Source organism: Zosterops lateralis (genome assembly GCF_965231275.1).
Source record: "Zosterops lateralis genome assembly, chromosome: 17".
Classification (NCBI taxonomy): Eukaryota; Metazoa; Chordata; class Aves; order Passeriformes; family Zosteropidae; genus Zosterops; species Zosterops lateralis.
In genome coordinates, this window is record NC_139777.1 from 6,435,537 (window position 1) to 6,452,824 (window position 17,288).

Genomic DNA, 17,288 nt, shown 5'->3' on the forward strand with positions numbered 1-17,288 from the left:
CTGTAAATTTGTAAGAAACTTGGAAGATGCAACAACCTAATTTGAATCAGATAACACAAAACAAATATTGGGCACACACCAAAAGAGTCTTCCTGAAATCACCTCTCCCCACAGCACATCACTATCTTGACAAGATGAATAGGGCAGCCAGACACCATCACTGTATCTCCAAATGAATAACATAACAGGTAAGGACAAAGAGTAAAGATTTTTAGCCAAAATGCAAATAAGAAATTCTATATTTCCAAAAGTCTGGTTTTCATCAACTTTGACCTCAATCAGTCTCTTACCTCTCAAACATTTGCTTTTCATAATTCCACTTTTCTAACAAAGCTCTTCCAAAGTCCTCTAATCGATGTGTATTTGTAAAGCCACACAGGTCCTTTGTTGAAGCTTCTATTCTAATCTGGGAACTTTAATTTTCAGAGAAGCCGATTCCTCAGTGCTACGGAAGCATCAAGATGAAGGTTCAGTGAACCCAAGGTCAATAAGTCACACATTTCTTTTGACTAGTATTTGTTCTTGACAAGTAGGCTGCTCACAAATCCCTTTTGCAAGTTTAAGGCTCTGTGTAGCCTGCAGAGACAAAATTAGAATATAAACATCTACTCACTAGAGAAAACAAGGGAGTTATTGTCACTGTAAAGAAGGAGACATCTAAACCGTACCCCCTCTGCATTAATTCCATTATTGTGCACAGGCAGGATGACAGTTATACCACCAAGTAAACTGCAGTTATCTAGTCAAATGATCATTTAATGTTCTTTATTTTACTTTTTCTAAGGAAAATTGATTTCTTGCTATTTATGTTCTGGGTATTTCATTGTGCTGTGATTATAAACCAGACTGAATGCATTTCCACCGACTCCCTGCAAAGTGTGTTTTACAGCCCTTCCTGTTTGCACAACGCAAGATGTCTTTTTTAATTGCCAGTCTGTTTTTTTTAAGTAGGATGCATGCTTGTTTGTTTACTCAGGAGCTCAGAGAGCCAGGCTGGACTCCAGTCTTCCAACAGGCTGCTGTGAGATATGGAAGGAAATATCCCCAATAAGGATGTCTGCCATGCAAATGACAAAACCGCCTACAGCCCATTAAACTTCATCAAGGCTTTGCAGATCTCTGAAATTTAACTTGTGAGGACAATTCCTGGGGTGGGTTCTGGGTCACAGCTGTCACTTGTTTCCCATCAGGTGTTCTCTGCCATTCTGCTGGGAAGGTTTCCAGCCTGAGTGGACAGTGCAGAACAGCACAGCTGGAGCTGGCTGAGGTTGGGCAGCAGGAGGACTGGGACTGAACCCACATCACCAGATCCTTTCTCCCACACACCCAATCAGCCCTTTATCTCTGCCCTGGTCGTGCACAGAAATAACAATTGAAATGACAATTCAGGGAGTGCTGCAGCAACTGGTGTTTGAGCTGATGGAACAGCAAGGAATGGCCAAGCTCTGCTGCCATTGTGAGCCAGGTTTATCAGGGAATTCACTCAAATTACCTCATCTTTGAGGAAATCAAGTGATCCCTTACTTGAAAATGCACAAACTTTCCACCTCTCATCTGGTTAGTTCACCCACCCCCAGGCTGAGAGCCTTTGAAGGACAGACACTTAGGATCAGGTTCTGAAACACGTTCAGCATCCTGTGAATATATTTTTTTTATTTCCTCCCCACATCTCAGTATGTAAAACCTTATTGCTGTGGAAATAAAGGTGTGAAAAATCAATCAGGGACCTTTGCAAGCTATAAAAAAACCTAACGTAGCATCACAGGTTTACCACCAGCACTTAAAAAGAGGCACTCTACAGAACTGTGTGGGAGATATTCCCATGACATGAGGATTTTGATGGGCATACACAGTATTTTGCATAATCCAGCAACTATTTACCTAGAAAACCACAGTCACCTTCACAAATACACAGCTCTATAAATATTCTTTTACTGCTGCCCTGGTCATCTTTAACATCACCCAGACCCTGAAACACTCAGGAAAAGGGGGATTTTGGCAACTGAGAAGTTGACAGGCACACACAAACACACACCCCGTAACCCCAGCTACAAGACACTTTCTTGGCTGCCCATACAGAAAATTCATGAAAACTACAGTGAATAGCATGGAACAGAGGTCAGCAAAAATACAAGAGTCACTCCATCAGCACGAGTGTCAGCCCTTTGCTGACTGCAAAAAGCAAGTTCACCACAGTTTAACAGGGACAAATCTACATCTGAAAGAATCAAAAGCGAATAAACTCACCTTAATCCAATCTCACAAACCCTGCTCTCCCAACTCCCTGCTGCCCAGGCTGGAGAGGGTTGTGACAGCTTGGCAGGACACGTTTAATCAGCAGCATGACCTGACCTGCTGTGCAGGGAGAACCCTTTGTGCCCACATTCCAGGCCTGCCCTGTGCTGCAGCATTGCTGGGATTTGCTCTTCCCAGTGCACCCCTCTGTGAGCCCAGCACAGAGCCAGCTGACCCCCAACACCCCTCTTTGGGTCAGACACAAACTCACCAGCACTCTCAGCAATGCCTTTCAAATTCCCAGCCATGCCTTTTTAATGGATCCTGCCTAAAACACCCACTGCTCCTGGAAGCAGGCTCTTTGCTGGGGAGATGTACTTCCCTGAATTCTCAAAGGCAAGGAGCTGAAGAGGGGGCTTGTCTGCACCAGACAAGCGCATTAAGCTCTGCAGGAGTCTGTGCATGCACTCTATTCTGCAGACAAGTCATTAGCTGAGCTATTTCCCAGTCAGATTAGGAAGGAAAATCCCAGAATTATAAAGTTGAACTTGCAGGGCCTGATGCTCTGCTGGGTTGGATAATTCTAGCGAAAATTCCAGATAAAGCAAAGCTACATGAGAACCAATCTCATTGAAATCACCAGGATTGTCCTTTAAAAGGACCATCTCATTCAGTGTCCACGCAAGTCAAGCTGTTCCTAAGAGAGGTCCAATTGCAAGTGAGAACTGCAGGGAGTTGTGAGAAAACAATTCTGCCAGGCTTTGAGGATAAATCCTCACATCTCTTGGTCACAGCTCCACTTCTCCCAGGTTTGTGAGGAAGCTCACAGTGCTGATGGTACTGAGCCCATGTAAGTGTCAGTTATTTTGGAATCTCTCCAGAGAGAAATATTTTGACAGTCATATTCTGTTCATTATTCTTCCAAGAGAGGAAACACGCACGTCGTTATCAAAAGGAGTACAGTCAGCCCACCATGCTCTTGCCTGACTGGCTCACTTATCTTGATAAATGCTGGCTAAGATCAGGACTTAGTGCCATTAGATGTGTCTAAAACATGAAGCTGTCATTACTGTGTCAGCACCAAGGATTGTTTCCAACCGTGATAATGGTGGGGCCACGTTTTGAACAAAGACAGATTTGAGCCTGCAATGGCCTGCCACACCAGCTGGTTCCCATTACTGCACCGAGACCTTTTGCTCATGATTATGAGCTTCGCCATTTCTTTCTTTTTAATTGGAAACCAGAAATATCCTCCCCATCTATGACTCATATCGGGCCTAGCAAACGGTTACCTCATGGTTAGGGGCTGGCAGGGCTGGAGCCTGCAACAGTTCAAAGATGTGTTTGATGCAAAGCCTGAAGAACAGCGGGTTAGGAGCTCCAGACTGCAACCAGCTCTGCCACACAGATCCTGATCCTCCCACACTGCCAAAGCTCCAGCAGCACAGGCACCATGGACACAGAGCTGATGACACACAATGCTGATGAGAGAACACATCTCTGGAACACCTCCCTGACACTGGCCAGCTCTAAGGTGAGCACTTTCATACCAACAGTGAGATGGGAAGAACTCAAATTCATTCCGACATGACTCAGCCCAACATTTCAGCAAGATGCTTAAGTAATTCCCTGTCCAGCAAAGCACTTAAGTATGTGGTTTAATTTATAAAGGTAAATGTTTATGTGCTTTGGACTGTTGAACTGGCAGCTATTACACCAAATGCTATGTATGTACATATAATTATATATAGACAACTGTTGTTAAAAATACATCCATAGCTAGTTTTAATCTCAGGTTTAAGGGATTCTCAGTGGGTTTGTAGAAAATACATAGCCCTCCAAACAAACATAATTACATACATCATTCAGTTGCTTTCCATTTTCCTAGCAGAGATCTGTCCCTGCCAGGCAGCAGCCTGTGCTTTATTCCCCTAAGCCAGCACCTGAAGCTGTGTCGTGTTCCTTTTCCCACCAGACTGAGTGCAGAAGATTCCACATGAATATCTATATATAAATATAGATTTAAGACTTGCTGCTTGAAAATGTGCAATATCAAGTGCCCCACTGAGTTTTACTGAGTTGGCTGTGGCAATATCTGCTACCCGGTGCAGCATGATCATTTTAGACTTTAATCCTGCCTAATCCTGTTCTACAGGGTTTCATACTCCCTCCCATCCTCTTTGCCTGACAGTTTTGGCACCTATACCACACACATCACATTACTTATATTGAAAATTTAGATCATCTGGGTGTCTTAGGGTAAGGACTTTTGCTGACCACAGGGTTTATCAGAGACCCCAAATCCAGCACCTCGTGTTCTCACCTTGGAGTTCTGTCCAATCTCAGCTCAACCCATTTAAATTCGGTTGTGCTGAGAGCTCCCCACATTTTGCTCCGTTTACACTTCAGTTCGTGGCATCTCCTATTTACACTACATTGTAATGCAAATAGTTTGCAGCTATTCAACATAACAAAACCGTGATTTCAGAAGAAGCAGAAATCTTGTGCCTCTTCTTTTGATTTTTCCCCCCTATGGCAAAGCAACCATCCCTGAAATAAAATCAGTTAGGGGGAAAAAAAGTAATTAATTTCCTAGTAAACAGACACAGCATTAGGAGCAATTTGTTGAATTGTCTCACTGGAGCTGCAGGGTTAACATCAGGTGGAAGTTTGGCCCTTGTTTGGTTAGGAAGTGCCAGTTTTGGAGCAGACACTGAGCATCCTCCCCCCCTGAGGAAGGGAAGTGCTCTTTAGGTGCCCAGACACCACAGAGGCCACAGCCTCGTTGCCATTCTTTAACAGTCAAGTTTCACATTTTTAAATATTTTACTTTCATAAAGAAGGTAATAATGACTCCTGAAATGAGGATAGAGATGAACCCACAACGAGCTCAAGACTTAAAGGGGAGAGACAGTAAAATGGTCTTGTAAACAATTTAGAGTGGAGACACTGTGCTGCTCATTGTTAATGCTCCAGTCCTAGAAAAATGACAGGGTTCCTGAAAACAGCTGTGGGCACTGCAACGTGAAAATGAACATCAGGGGCTGCAAGGGCATCGTTTCAAAAGGTAGATATGTAACTTAGAGCTGTTTTCAGGGCAAGTATAATTCAGCAAACCAAAGAGAAAGAAAATAATCTTGTTCAGAATATGGCAACTCATGATCCCAAGTGGGCAGCAGTAAGAAAGGAAATTGTTATTTACTATCCCCACAATGCCTGACAGGCCCTCATTTGAGGTAAAACACAAAGGTATCTTATGGACCAAGCAGAAAGTTTTAAATGGAAAGCACCTGAGTCTGTATTCAGTAAGAGTTTCCAAAGCCACACAGTGCCAGCCCAAGGTTTTAGGGTACAACTTTCAATTGCCTGCAAGACAAACCGTTTGCAACCTCCTCAGCTGAAGGACAATAAGATCTGATAATTCTCTTCTTTAGACTCTGAAAGCTGAGGTGTTTCAGGGCCTTTTCATTAAGCTCAAAGCATTCAAGGGATTCACTGACAGCGAGCACATAGATAAGAATCTCACACCTCATCTTTAGAGGGAACCCAAGAGGAGAGGAAGGATGGCCCACAGCCTTTGCTGCCAGCTGGGATGGGGAAGTCAGAGTTCATTTCCCTGGTCTGACACCAGCCATGCTTCCTCCTTCTGCCTGGGCATCTCATCTGTGCACTCAGAGACTGGGCTAACACCAATCCTTCACCTTCCACACTGCTGGTAATCAGCTACTGCAAGTTTCCCAGTACCACAGAGGCCTCACACTAGAAGTGATACAATACATGATGGGTCAGAACAGAATGGATTTTACCACAAAAGCAGCTGTGGGTATCCCAGACAGAGGCTGAATGCAGTTAACGTGCTCCAAAAATCATTCTGCTATCATATGTTGTCACTATTCAACAACTAAAAAATACAGATATAGATTTTTACGCCTTGAACTTTCTTCTTTTGTCAAAGCACTTTTGCTGAGAATTTTGGAAGGTTGCTACACTACTTTTACTTTGTTCAAGTGTCCCTGATGACAACCGTATCCTGGAGTGTATTAGAGTTTAAAAATACAGCAGGCAAGATAAGCAGTGGCAGGAAGATAGAGGAATTCAGAACTTTGAGAGTCAGAAGAAAAGATATTTCTAATCTCTGCTGAAAATATAAGACAAAGTGGATAAGGCAGGCAAGCATGAGGAGGCTGCTACAAACAGGAGAGGCTGGAAAGAAGGAAAGGAGGAAGGGAGGGGGAGCTTCTCACACCAGCAAGTGAGTTTGATAGCAAGATGAGAGAGAGAGGTCACAGCAAGACAAGTAGAGCAAGCAAGGAGAGCTCCACAGAGATACAGCCCAGAAGACAGGTCAGGGCAAGTCTGTGTCTATGGTTTGCTTTGTTCTTATTTTTGGCTTTCCACATACTTTCAAAAGGAGAGGTTATCAGATAAGATTTGATGGGACACCATTAAGACAGAAGGTTTTTCCAGCTCTATTGTGTGCATGACATTCCTTCCCCTCTGGTCTCCAGAGAGCTCGTACATCTGGGGATGTAATCTGCAAAGCACAAACACAGGACTGCAGAGCAATGCTGCCTTTGCTGAGGAATTTGATCAAAGGTGCAATTTAAAGTGGGTGTTTAATGGCCTCGTGGTGTTTCTTTACCCTGGGATTGTACAGCCCAGCCTGTAACATACCCCTTTGTGCTACCAACAGGTGCTGGGAAGTGTGCCAATGTCCTCGTCTCACAGAAAGCTTCTGCCTTTCCTGATGGACTCCCCCATGCTAAAGGAATTCTAGACCTTCACTGCTGTAAGGCAGGAGATTCAGCCACCTCAGCTAAAGAACAATAATTGGTACCAGATGTCGATTTCCTGAGAGTTAAATCTACAAGAATATAATATATTGGAAGGGGAAAAACAAAAAGAAAAGTGTGTTTTATGGCAATGCTCTGGGAATTGAGGGGAGATGGAAAGGGAAAGGCTGGTTTCCACTGCAGCAGTCAGAAGTGCCATATTTCTAAAGGTCAGAAGATTCTGCATAATCAACATGGGAAAAAAATACTGGTGTGGAACACTTGGCAAAAAGAATCAGTAACCATAGAGGGTGTATAATAGTGTCACCAGTGGTGCTGCCAAGGTGAAAGAGGACCTGATGCTGTTAGCTTGCTGAATACACACTGAGACACCAGCAGATGAGATGGGGGCTGAGGTGGGAGGAAACTATCATTCTAAGATTTCAACTGCTCTTTTACAGGAACCTACCAATTCCTCTCTTCTCTGTGCTTTCCTTCTATTCACCTTCACACTGCATAATCTCCAACAATTCCATTCTCAAGGCATTTTCCATCTTGCCCACCACATGCACTAAATCCTGTCAATTTATACCTTGCATCAAAATTACTATAGACAGCTTTAATTTTAAAGAAAACTCCAGACCTCCCATGGACACGTGGACTCAGACAGATGGCACTGGAAAACTGCTCAGCACTCCCTTTCTTGCAGAACTTCTCTAGCTGACACACACAGGATATCACATTGCCCAGCACAGACACTGCTCCCAACAACCCACCCTCGAGCCACTGGGTTTTATCCCTCCCAGCAGTAGCCAGAGGCCACAGGAGAAAGCAGAAGCTATGACACAGCTAAACATAGGGGCTATGAGAAGACAACAGGAACGTGGCAGAGATGCATAAAGATGTCAGAGGTAGAGGGAAATGACAACAGGAGTATGAAGATGGGAGAGATGAGGATATCGCAAAGCAAAAACAAAAAGTCTGCCAAGATTGCTGCAGTGGAGGAGCAGCACACAGGACTGGACAAACTCCCATTGCTCATACCAACACTCCTTCTTTGCCATTTAATATTCAGTGCTATTTTACAGCAGCAGGACGTCCCTGACTCTTCCCCTGCTCTGGAATGTAAATAGCAGCTGTCTGTGCTGGTGGTGCAGAGCCCTGCTGCAGGCATGCTCTGCCCGTGCCACCAGCACGGCCTCGCAGGAGGCAGCAGAAAGCTTGGCTTGTTAATCTTGACAGGGCTTAGGAGAGAGATCAGATTTGAGCAGTTCAGCGTCAACAAGACTTGGATAATTCTAGACATGCAGAGGAGAGCTCTAAGTACCTCAGGAACCCTCTTGGTGGTGATACTCAGCCGCTTACAGAAGTTGGCGGGAGCAGTCAGGATTATCCTTTAGGATTTAGGTGCCTAAATTCTTCCTTAAGGTCCTCCTTAGGCATCCATTCCTCCCTGTAATTCCAGCACTATTAAAAAAACCCCAAAAAACAATAATAATCACTGTCCCTTGTCTTCCCTATCCACGGAGCACTGGTTAAAAACATCTCCAAATAAATCCAGGCATCCTGGAACCTCATTTGCCCTTTGCAGCCTTGCAGCTGACTTTGGTACAGCACAGTGATATAAAATCACAGAACTGTTTAGGTTGGAAAAGGCCTTTAAGACCATTGAGTCCAACAGTTAAACAGAAGAGAAATAACAGATAAATAGATAAGAAGATAAATAACCTTCAGAAATAGGCAAAAGTGCAAGGAACGAGCAACTACAGCAGGAGATCATAAAACAGAAATACAAAAATAATAACAAAGATTGATCTACTTCTGTCCTAGTGAAGCGACTCACATTACTGCTCTGCCCCTGGGATTGCCTTTGGGTTCCCATCAAATTGACCACAGCCACACAATTGAGGTTTTGAGGGCTACTCATAATTTTTCCCTTTTTACTGTAACTTGGCCCAAGAATCCCTCACAGGAACCCTTTCTAATATCCTCTCTTTCACTAATTAGAAAGGAGTAGAAATATTAAGATCCCCTTGCAAGGAACCTGAGGATTCCTGCAGAGCTTGTTTCAATGTAAATCTCCTTAGTAACAAAGGAAATGGAGGGGGGAAGAAAAGGAGCCTGCACAGGATTTGCAGCCAGCTTTTCTAGGGGTGTTTGCTGCCACACTGTTCCAGAGATGATTCAGCCTCTCCCCATCAGCACCCCTCACTGCTCCTAACTTCTGGCAAGGATCACCCAAGAGGAATGTGGGCTTTTTTTTCCCCCAAAGTTCTCAATGAGGTATCAGCTGTTCTTTAAAGAGATTATGGTGGGAGCATTCCTAGCACATTGACTCCACCGTGCAGCCAGCCTTGTGATTAAATGGCTCAGCAAAGGTGGTTTCCAAGGATAAACTGTGCCAGGGATGACAACATTTCCTCACCAAAGGGGGGGAGAATCTAATAAAAAATAAGGATAGAGGGAAACTGCTCTAGCTCTACAGCTATTATTAGTGTCTCAGAGCATTGTCACTGCTTTGCCTGTGCTGTCAGATGTCACTTTGCATCAGTTCTGGGCAATGCTCAGAAGAAAAATGGTGGAACTCATTGAATTCTGCAATGCATGACTGGGCTCCGCAGCAGGACCGCACAGAGGGTTAAGTGACCTCTTAATGCTGGTGGGAGCACTGCTCAACAAGTTCAAGTGGGCTCTCCAATAATTTATGCAAACACCTTTTTGCATAGACTGGCAATTTATAGTAATTTATCCCTTCTCTCCAGCTGCTCTCGCAAAGCATAAAACAGGTACTCAAAAATGAGTTCCAGCACTCTGTCCTACCGTCCCCTGCAGCTGCTCCCTGCTGAACTGGCAATCCAAATGAGGGGGAAAAGACAACTGAGGCAAGGAAATGGCTGGCATATAATGGGCACTTGGATTTTTGGGCACATTTGCTTGGAACCCAAGCCTAGGACATGAGCAACAAATGTAACAGAGCAGCACAGCTAAATCCTTACACCCACTCTCTCTGGAAATTTGATTTTCCATATTCATTCTACTTTTTGGAGGATCATCCTTTCCATTCTCATTTCTTTTTCAGGGGCAGCTTCTCCCCATAAAGCTGAGCAACTTTGTCTCAGTGAGGAACTCCGCCCTCAGCAGACGCTGACTCGAATTCTTTCTGCTTTGAAGGAAGCACGTTATGAATATCCTCTGCCCTCTCAGGAGGAGCCCAGAACCAGAACCTGCTCTTTTTTTTCCTACTCAGGATGACCGAATGGCTGAGTTCATCCTGTTGATCACGTGGCAGTTCACGTTGAACTCTGTGTCCAAGCGAAGATAATCAGAGCTGACGTGAGACCTACACACATCCTACAGCATCCACATTACATCCCTTTAAACGCCTGCCTTTGCTCTCAACTGAAAGCCACAGCCACCAGGAAGAAAGAAATGCATCTAAGTTTTCCTTCTGATCTTAGTCACCTGCCAACACAGTTTGTGTGCTCTGGCAGAACACAGGATTGTTTAACGGCCAGCTGAACACGAGTTAACATTGCAGCTTGGGGATGGGGGACAGGGGGGAGAAATAAAGAAACAAAATCCACAGGTGTTGGTGATTTATCAAAATGGGCTAAAATCACACCTTAATGCCCAAGCCGTAGACAGATCCTGTATTCTTGAGGTGGATTTTGGGAAGCTAATTTAAGTTCTCCTTTCAAAACATCTATTAGCAATTCGTCACACTTGATGTGACTGGGAGCAATGTCATGCTGACGGCTGCAAGATTTCAGCCAGACTTGTAGATCAGAGGACCTGATGGATTGCACTTCTAAGTACCAGCACAGCTCTGAAGCTCAAATTGACTGTCTGGCAGTATTCTTTCTGTCCTGCTGCATTGAAAAGTTTCATTTTAAGGAAAACCTTCCATAGTTTTAACTACGGTGTCCAAACCTCAGAACATTGAGGAAAAACTGATTTTTATTTTCTGCAGACAGCAAAAGACAGCTGTGTATACACCCAGGCTGTGATGTAATGTTAGGAACATCAGAGAGAGACTGAAGGTATCTTTGTATGCAGACACACACCTGATTCCCTGGGAGAAGGTAATGCACTGCATGAATTCTCCATGGTCATCCTGGAGGGAGAAGACAGCTCTGACAGTTCTTGATGAGACAGATCCCACAGCTCCCATTTCATCAAGGGCCCTGTCCCCTCCATCTGCTGGGCTCTGCTCCACTACAAGTTTATTATTGGCCATGTACTGCTACCTTGAGAGTCAAAAGCTCCACTAAGTATTGTTTTTGTTTTGTTTTGTTTTCCTGCAAGACCAAATCAGGAATAACCCCAAAACTAGAGGAGAAGGAAATAAAAAAACCTCATGCACAAATATTTGAGGTGTTACATACCACTGGGGAACCCTTAGATTAGAAAGGGCAAACAGAATTTAATGATCATCCAAAGGTGCAAATGCAGAGGCATATGAATTACAACTTGGGAATGAATTCTTTGACAGTTGTGCTCCTTTGTTTCCAAGGTCTGAATTTGCATTATCTATTTCAGGAGCAATGCTACTGGTGATGCTTTTCCCCTTCCCCCAAGAAAAGATAGTAATGTCTACTTTAATTTGTTTTCTCTCAGCTGCTGTCTTTGAGCTTTTCAGAGTGACACAGAAGTCTAAGCAAAATTTCACTGACTGCAAAATCTCTTCCTTTGGTTTAATCACAGTTAAAGCTTGAGCAACAAGCACACAAAGGCTACCCCAAGTGCAAAAAAATAAAAGGGTGAAGAAGTACATCAAGTGCATCAGAAGTCTGCCAGGCAGAAAGCAAATGGCCAAATTTATAGAGGTGGTTCTTGCTAACAGAAGAGCTGCTCAGCCCCAGCTATTTCATTACTATTGCACTAAAGGATCCTAGGGACGTTCTTTTTGAGGTGTAGGCAATTCAGAGAGCTGAAACAGCACTGTAATTTGGCCTATGAAAAATGAGTAGGTGTTCACAGTTCATTTCCCAACAGAGAAAGTCATGCACATCACAGAAACCATCATCATGCACAGAACTAATAGCTGCCCTGCTCAGCAGGCACACCCATGCACATCACGGCAGCCTTGCAGTGCCCCAGCCCTCACCACATCAGAACAAGAGACTTTGGCTGGCAGCACTGCCAGCAAAGCACCTTTTTTTTCCCCAGATCTACAGACAGGTGAAAAAATACAGCAGTGCTGGAAGTAAGTAAACACGAACAACCAACACTAGACTGCTGAAACCACAAAACAAATTGAAAACTGTGAAACATTCCCAGAGAAATCCCCTGCTCCCAGCTGAACTGGAATAAAAACACACTGAGAGAGTCATGAACATGAAGAGAAAAACTCAGGGATTTGGGGGAGAGGATGCAAAGCTAACAAAATGTTGGATAAATGGAATAAAACATGCTGCTGCTTATCAGAATGAGTAACATAGCTGTGGTCAGAGGGCAATGGCTGGACAGGACATGGTATTTTTCACATTCCTGTTGTAGGCAAAGAAGAGGGCAAGGCTTGGGAACAACAGAGCACCAGCTCTTGGGATTCCAACAGTCAGCTATGAGCCTACAGAGGGACTCTGCCTTAAACCCATGCAAAGCCTTAGAAGCCTCAAGACCCCTCTAAAAGACCATTAGACTGATTTCTGCTTGGATATTGCCAAAATAAACCAAAGTCAAAATTAGACGTGGCTGAGTCCAATTTCATCTTGATCAGTACTTACATAAGGCACAGGGAAACAGGAGAGGAGCACATAAATAATGTACTGTTTGTTGCAGGCCTCTCAGGAGGAGAGTTCTCAGCTCTGGTATTGATCTGCATGCACACACCAGCTGCCTGTGCAGAAACCCCAAATCTGCCCTCTATGCATAACAGTAGACTTCCAGAAGCTGAGTCACACAGGTTGGGGTGCAGACTCAGGCTTTACTACACCAGAGGGACAGACAGCTGCATTCCAGAGCCCCTCATGGAAAAACATGGGGAAGGTCTGGTTAGTTTAGAAGACATTCTCCATTTCCTTCACTTCTTTCCTTCTAGTGGACTTCCCATTCATAACAACAGTTCCAGGAAATGCAAACTTGGGAGAGGCTGATGGTTGAATTTTTCCTCCTGTTACAGTACCACTGCTTATCCACTCAGTCTTAATATAAGTTGGGGGGACTCCAAAACAAAATTATTACCTGGGAATGACTCAGTACCACCAGTTTCTAAGGCAGCTGCACAATGCAGTATTACTCAACAGCCACAAGCTGTTGGTGCCACCTGTGAGAATAAAGCGAGAACAGTTTCTCTTCCCTATTCTCATTCTTTTCACATTGGAAGGAGTGGTTAACTTCATGCCCAGTCCATGTGGGTAGAGGTGGAGGGCATCTGGACACTTCTTTACTATACCTTAGTGAACATTGTTAGGAAAAGAATTCCAATACTTTCTTTGAAGAGATTTATCCACTTCTACTTATCCTACCCTGAACTTGTGGGTTTTTAAAATGACACCACGATCCCCTACCACACTGCTCCCCAAAGTACCAGATGTATCTGATCCTGGTTTGCAAGGTCCTGGGAAGCATCTGCAGACATTCAACCAGAGTGATAGAAAATGGTCATGTGGCAGAGCAACGATTAGATCCCACCATATGTTGGAAGCTACAGGGTTCCTCTGCAGGTTTACAGCCCTAAAGCTGGAAGTTTACAGCCCTTAGTTGTAAGCTAAGTAGCTGAGGGTATCACTACTGGCAAGAGGCATCTAAAGTGTCCAACACAGCAACTGTCCCCTAATGAGACACTCACACTGAGCCAGCAAGAGAGGTAGCTCAAAGATTCAGCATCACTATTTTCCTGATGCATCAACGTCTCCTAAGTTTGCAGCAAATGAATGTCATCCTCAAGCATACTGTTAGGAAAGATTGCTTAAAACTAATTAGCTCAGTAACAATGGCCTGTCATTATGCTACTAAGTCACCAGCACGAGCACATAAGTTACAGTGACAGCTCAGGGTATAAAATAAGTGCCTTTATATCGAAATTTGCAAAGTGCTTAGCAGTCAAATGCCAATCTATTCACTTCTGGTAATATTGCATAGTTTCCTCTTAATAGACTGCTCCAAACTCCCCCACAAAGATATGACTTATTTTACTACAGAGAGGTCTTTCTACTTCATACACTGTCCATGCACAAATATAGAAAGCTTTTTAAAGTGCATTTATTTCCACAGTGTTGATTCATTCCACATCAAGACGAACGTGAGATTCAGAACATGACTTCAGAAAAAGCTGAAGGTAATGGAACAAAAACTCTCTCTTGGGTGACTTAGCCAGGGATGCATGATAAACTGAAGGTAAGGACCGGATTTCGAGGGGCAAGAACATCAGCAGTTCCCACATGCAGCACTTTACAAGATTTCCCCAGTAGAGAAGGAAATAGTTATTGCTATAATTATTTCATAGTTCCAGTCAGCTGCATTCAGTTGTACTGTTATATTCCAATGGCAGGAAAATGGAATACAGTAAACTATAAATATCTGTCAGAATTCCTTTGACAGGACAACAGTTAATTGCATAGCTTGATCTCCTGCCGTGCAGAGCTTGCATTTCAGGTTAGAAAGGTACAGATTGTTATTGATTTAATTCTCTTGAAACATGTGTGGTATAAAACTGTTCAAAAGACTTATGGGGGAGAAATATATGCTTCCAAAGGAAGTCCTACAGCATAAGACTGTGGCAGGCTACCTTCTTGTAAAATGCTTTCTGAAATTCAATACATTCCCTTCCAAAGGCCCTCACAGCCCCCTCAATAAATTGAGGCTCCTTGCTTCATTTGCAGAAGTGAAATTAAATCAGTGAATCAGATGAAGGACAACAAAAAATCAGCAATAACATGAGGTGCATGCAAAAATTCTGTGTTAAGAATAATTGAGTCCTTATTACACACTCACTCTAACAGAGCCATTCCCATCTTTCCTGTTTTCCTTTCATCTAGCTTCCAGTTCTACTTTTCTCCTTGCAAAATGATTCCAGGCAGTCAAGCCAATCCTTTTGACCATTATATTCTTCTGACTCTGAATCCACTTCTGATTTGGCTCGTGCAAAGTTGGTCTGGTGACCCAAAGATATCAGGACACACAACTGTGCAGTAATTAGTTAAGCCTCATCCATTCCAGGAATAAATTTCCCATCATAGCCATGGACAGCAGTGAAGGTGAAGCCCTGTTTAACACTTGTCCAGCTCATCTACTTGCCACGAACAGTAACTTGACCCAGTGTAAATTATGTATCATTGTGATTTTGCCAGCCTCCCTCACTGCTTAGCCTGCTGCTGCTACACAGAGAGCCAAAATCCCACTGCAGGGAAGCCTTTATTAACAAGTTACACAGCTACTAGTAAATAGCTCACTCCCAGATTCTGTAATTAAGGTGACACAACTTCCTGATGATTGCTTTAAAGAGACAAAACATTAGTGGAAGAAATGCTGCAGAAATGTTTCAGCACCTGTTTATCACGACCATGTGTTAAGCTCTGTTTGCATACCCTGCCAGCCTTTATTAGGAGAGGTCTGCAAGTTGTAGACTGCCAAATGTACCTTCTCTGAATCAGTTGTTACTAGCTTTTGGAAACTGGAAAGTTACTAGCCTGTAACTTTCCAGGCTTAGGACACAAAACCATACTTATAGTTTTAACCTTCAGGTCTCCCAAGGTGGGTGGATGAGGGTTCTTTGTTGTTCATTCGGGAATTTTTAGTATTTTTTTTCTTTGTAGCAGTAGCTGATTAATAATATGCACTGAGGGATTAAAACTAAACGTGTTGCTTTAACAAATTTAAGAGTAAATTGAGCACAACCTACAAGACACTTGGAAAGACAAGCAACTTCTACCCGAGGAAAACTTCTAACACTTCCAGCAGTTTCACCCAATAAAACTGAAGAGATTGTCACTTTTATTCACCCCTAAACACCCTGCACTGCAACACACCGAGCGGTGAGGACGGCGGCTGCGCACTCACAGTGTTCTGAAGGCAAGCAAAAGAATCATTAAATAGATGACTGAGCCCAACAGGATTTAGGCATCCCCAGCCAAGCAAGACACAGCATTAGCTGGCCATCACTGCCCTGCAGGGCCTGAGAGCAGACACGGTGCTCTGGCTTTTCCCAGGTGAGGCAAGAGGAGCTCAGAGCCCCCCAAAGCCTCCCCACACCATGTGAATCCAGGCACCCCTGGATCAGAGCCTGCTCTCACCCAGAGGTTTCCACATCTGCCATCCCACGGAGAGCAGACAGGCAGAAAATACAGACCCAGCTGAGAAAGGGGTGGGGAAAGTTTTGCTGAGATGAAGTAGGTAGGAAAGAATCTCCGGAGGAGAAGAAAAAAAAATTGGAGAGATATTTAAGATAACGGTTAGGATGCAAATGAGGAATTCTTTCAACAGTTTTTTACCACACAGGATCACAGGAAGAGTTTGGGCTCACTGCTGCCTAGGTGAGGGATACAGCCTACTAAAGACATTACGGCAGAGGAACACTGGGCTTTTGTCTCTCAAGCTCCATGTCTGTGGCTTAAAGCAAGGATAAAGATAATAACATCCTGTCCTGAAACAATTTCAGGAGCTAAATAGAGTCTATATAGTCAAGTAAAATTAAACTATTGTTATTAACTTGCACCCATGATATCAGATGAAAAAGACAGTTTCTCTGAAGAAGGGAAAAAGCATCATAAGAACTACCATACACATTGTGATTATCTATAATAGCATAAATCTGCAATATCTGACTATAACAGATAGACTTGAACTCCTTTCTTATTGAAATCCCCTCTCCTTTGCCCAGCCAGGGCAGAGGCAGGCAGTTCCTCCCTCCCACCCTGTCTGTGAGGTAAATTGGGACAGAAGCCCCTGGTCCCCACCCACCTGCCTGGCAGGGAGGCTGAGTGCCCCAGAGCTGCTGGGCCGGGCTGGGCTGGGCAGAGGGGCTGCACCTTCCACCCCCTCCTTATGATCTCCTCAGACCAGCAAAATCACCCCATGTCAGCATATGGAAGCAATTAGTCAATGAGGGGAGGGTCAGATCCAGCTCTCTGAGCATTGATTGCAAGCTCACAGTTTCTCACAAAGGCCAAAAAAAAAAAAGCGTACTTGAACCCTTAGAGCAGATAGGCTGAAACTGATTTATTGGGGTGATTTAGATCTGTTAAAACAAATTTAATTTTGAATACAATTTTATATCAATTAACAGAGTCTCACAAGTGTAGCCATTAAGGAATCTCTTTCCAAAACCAAAGCCAAATATTC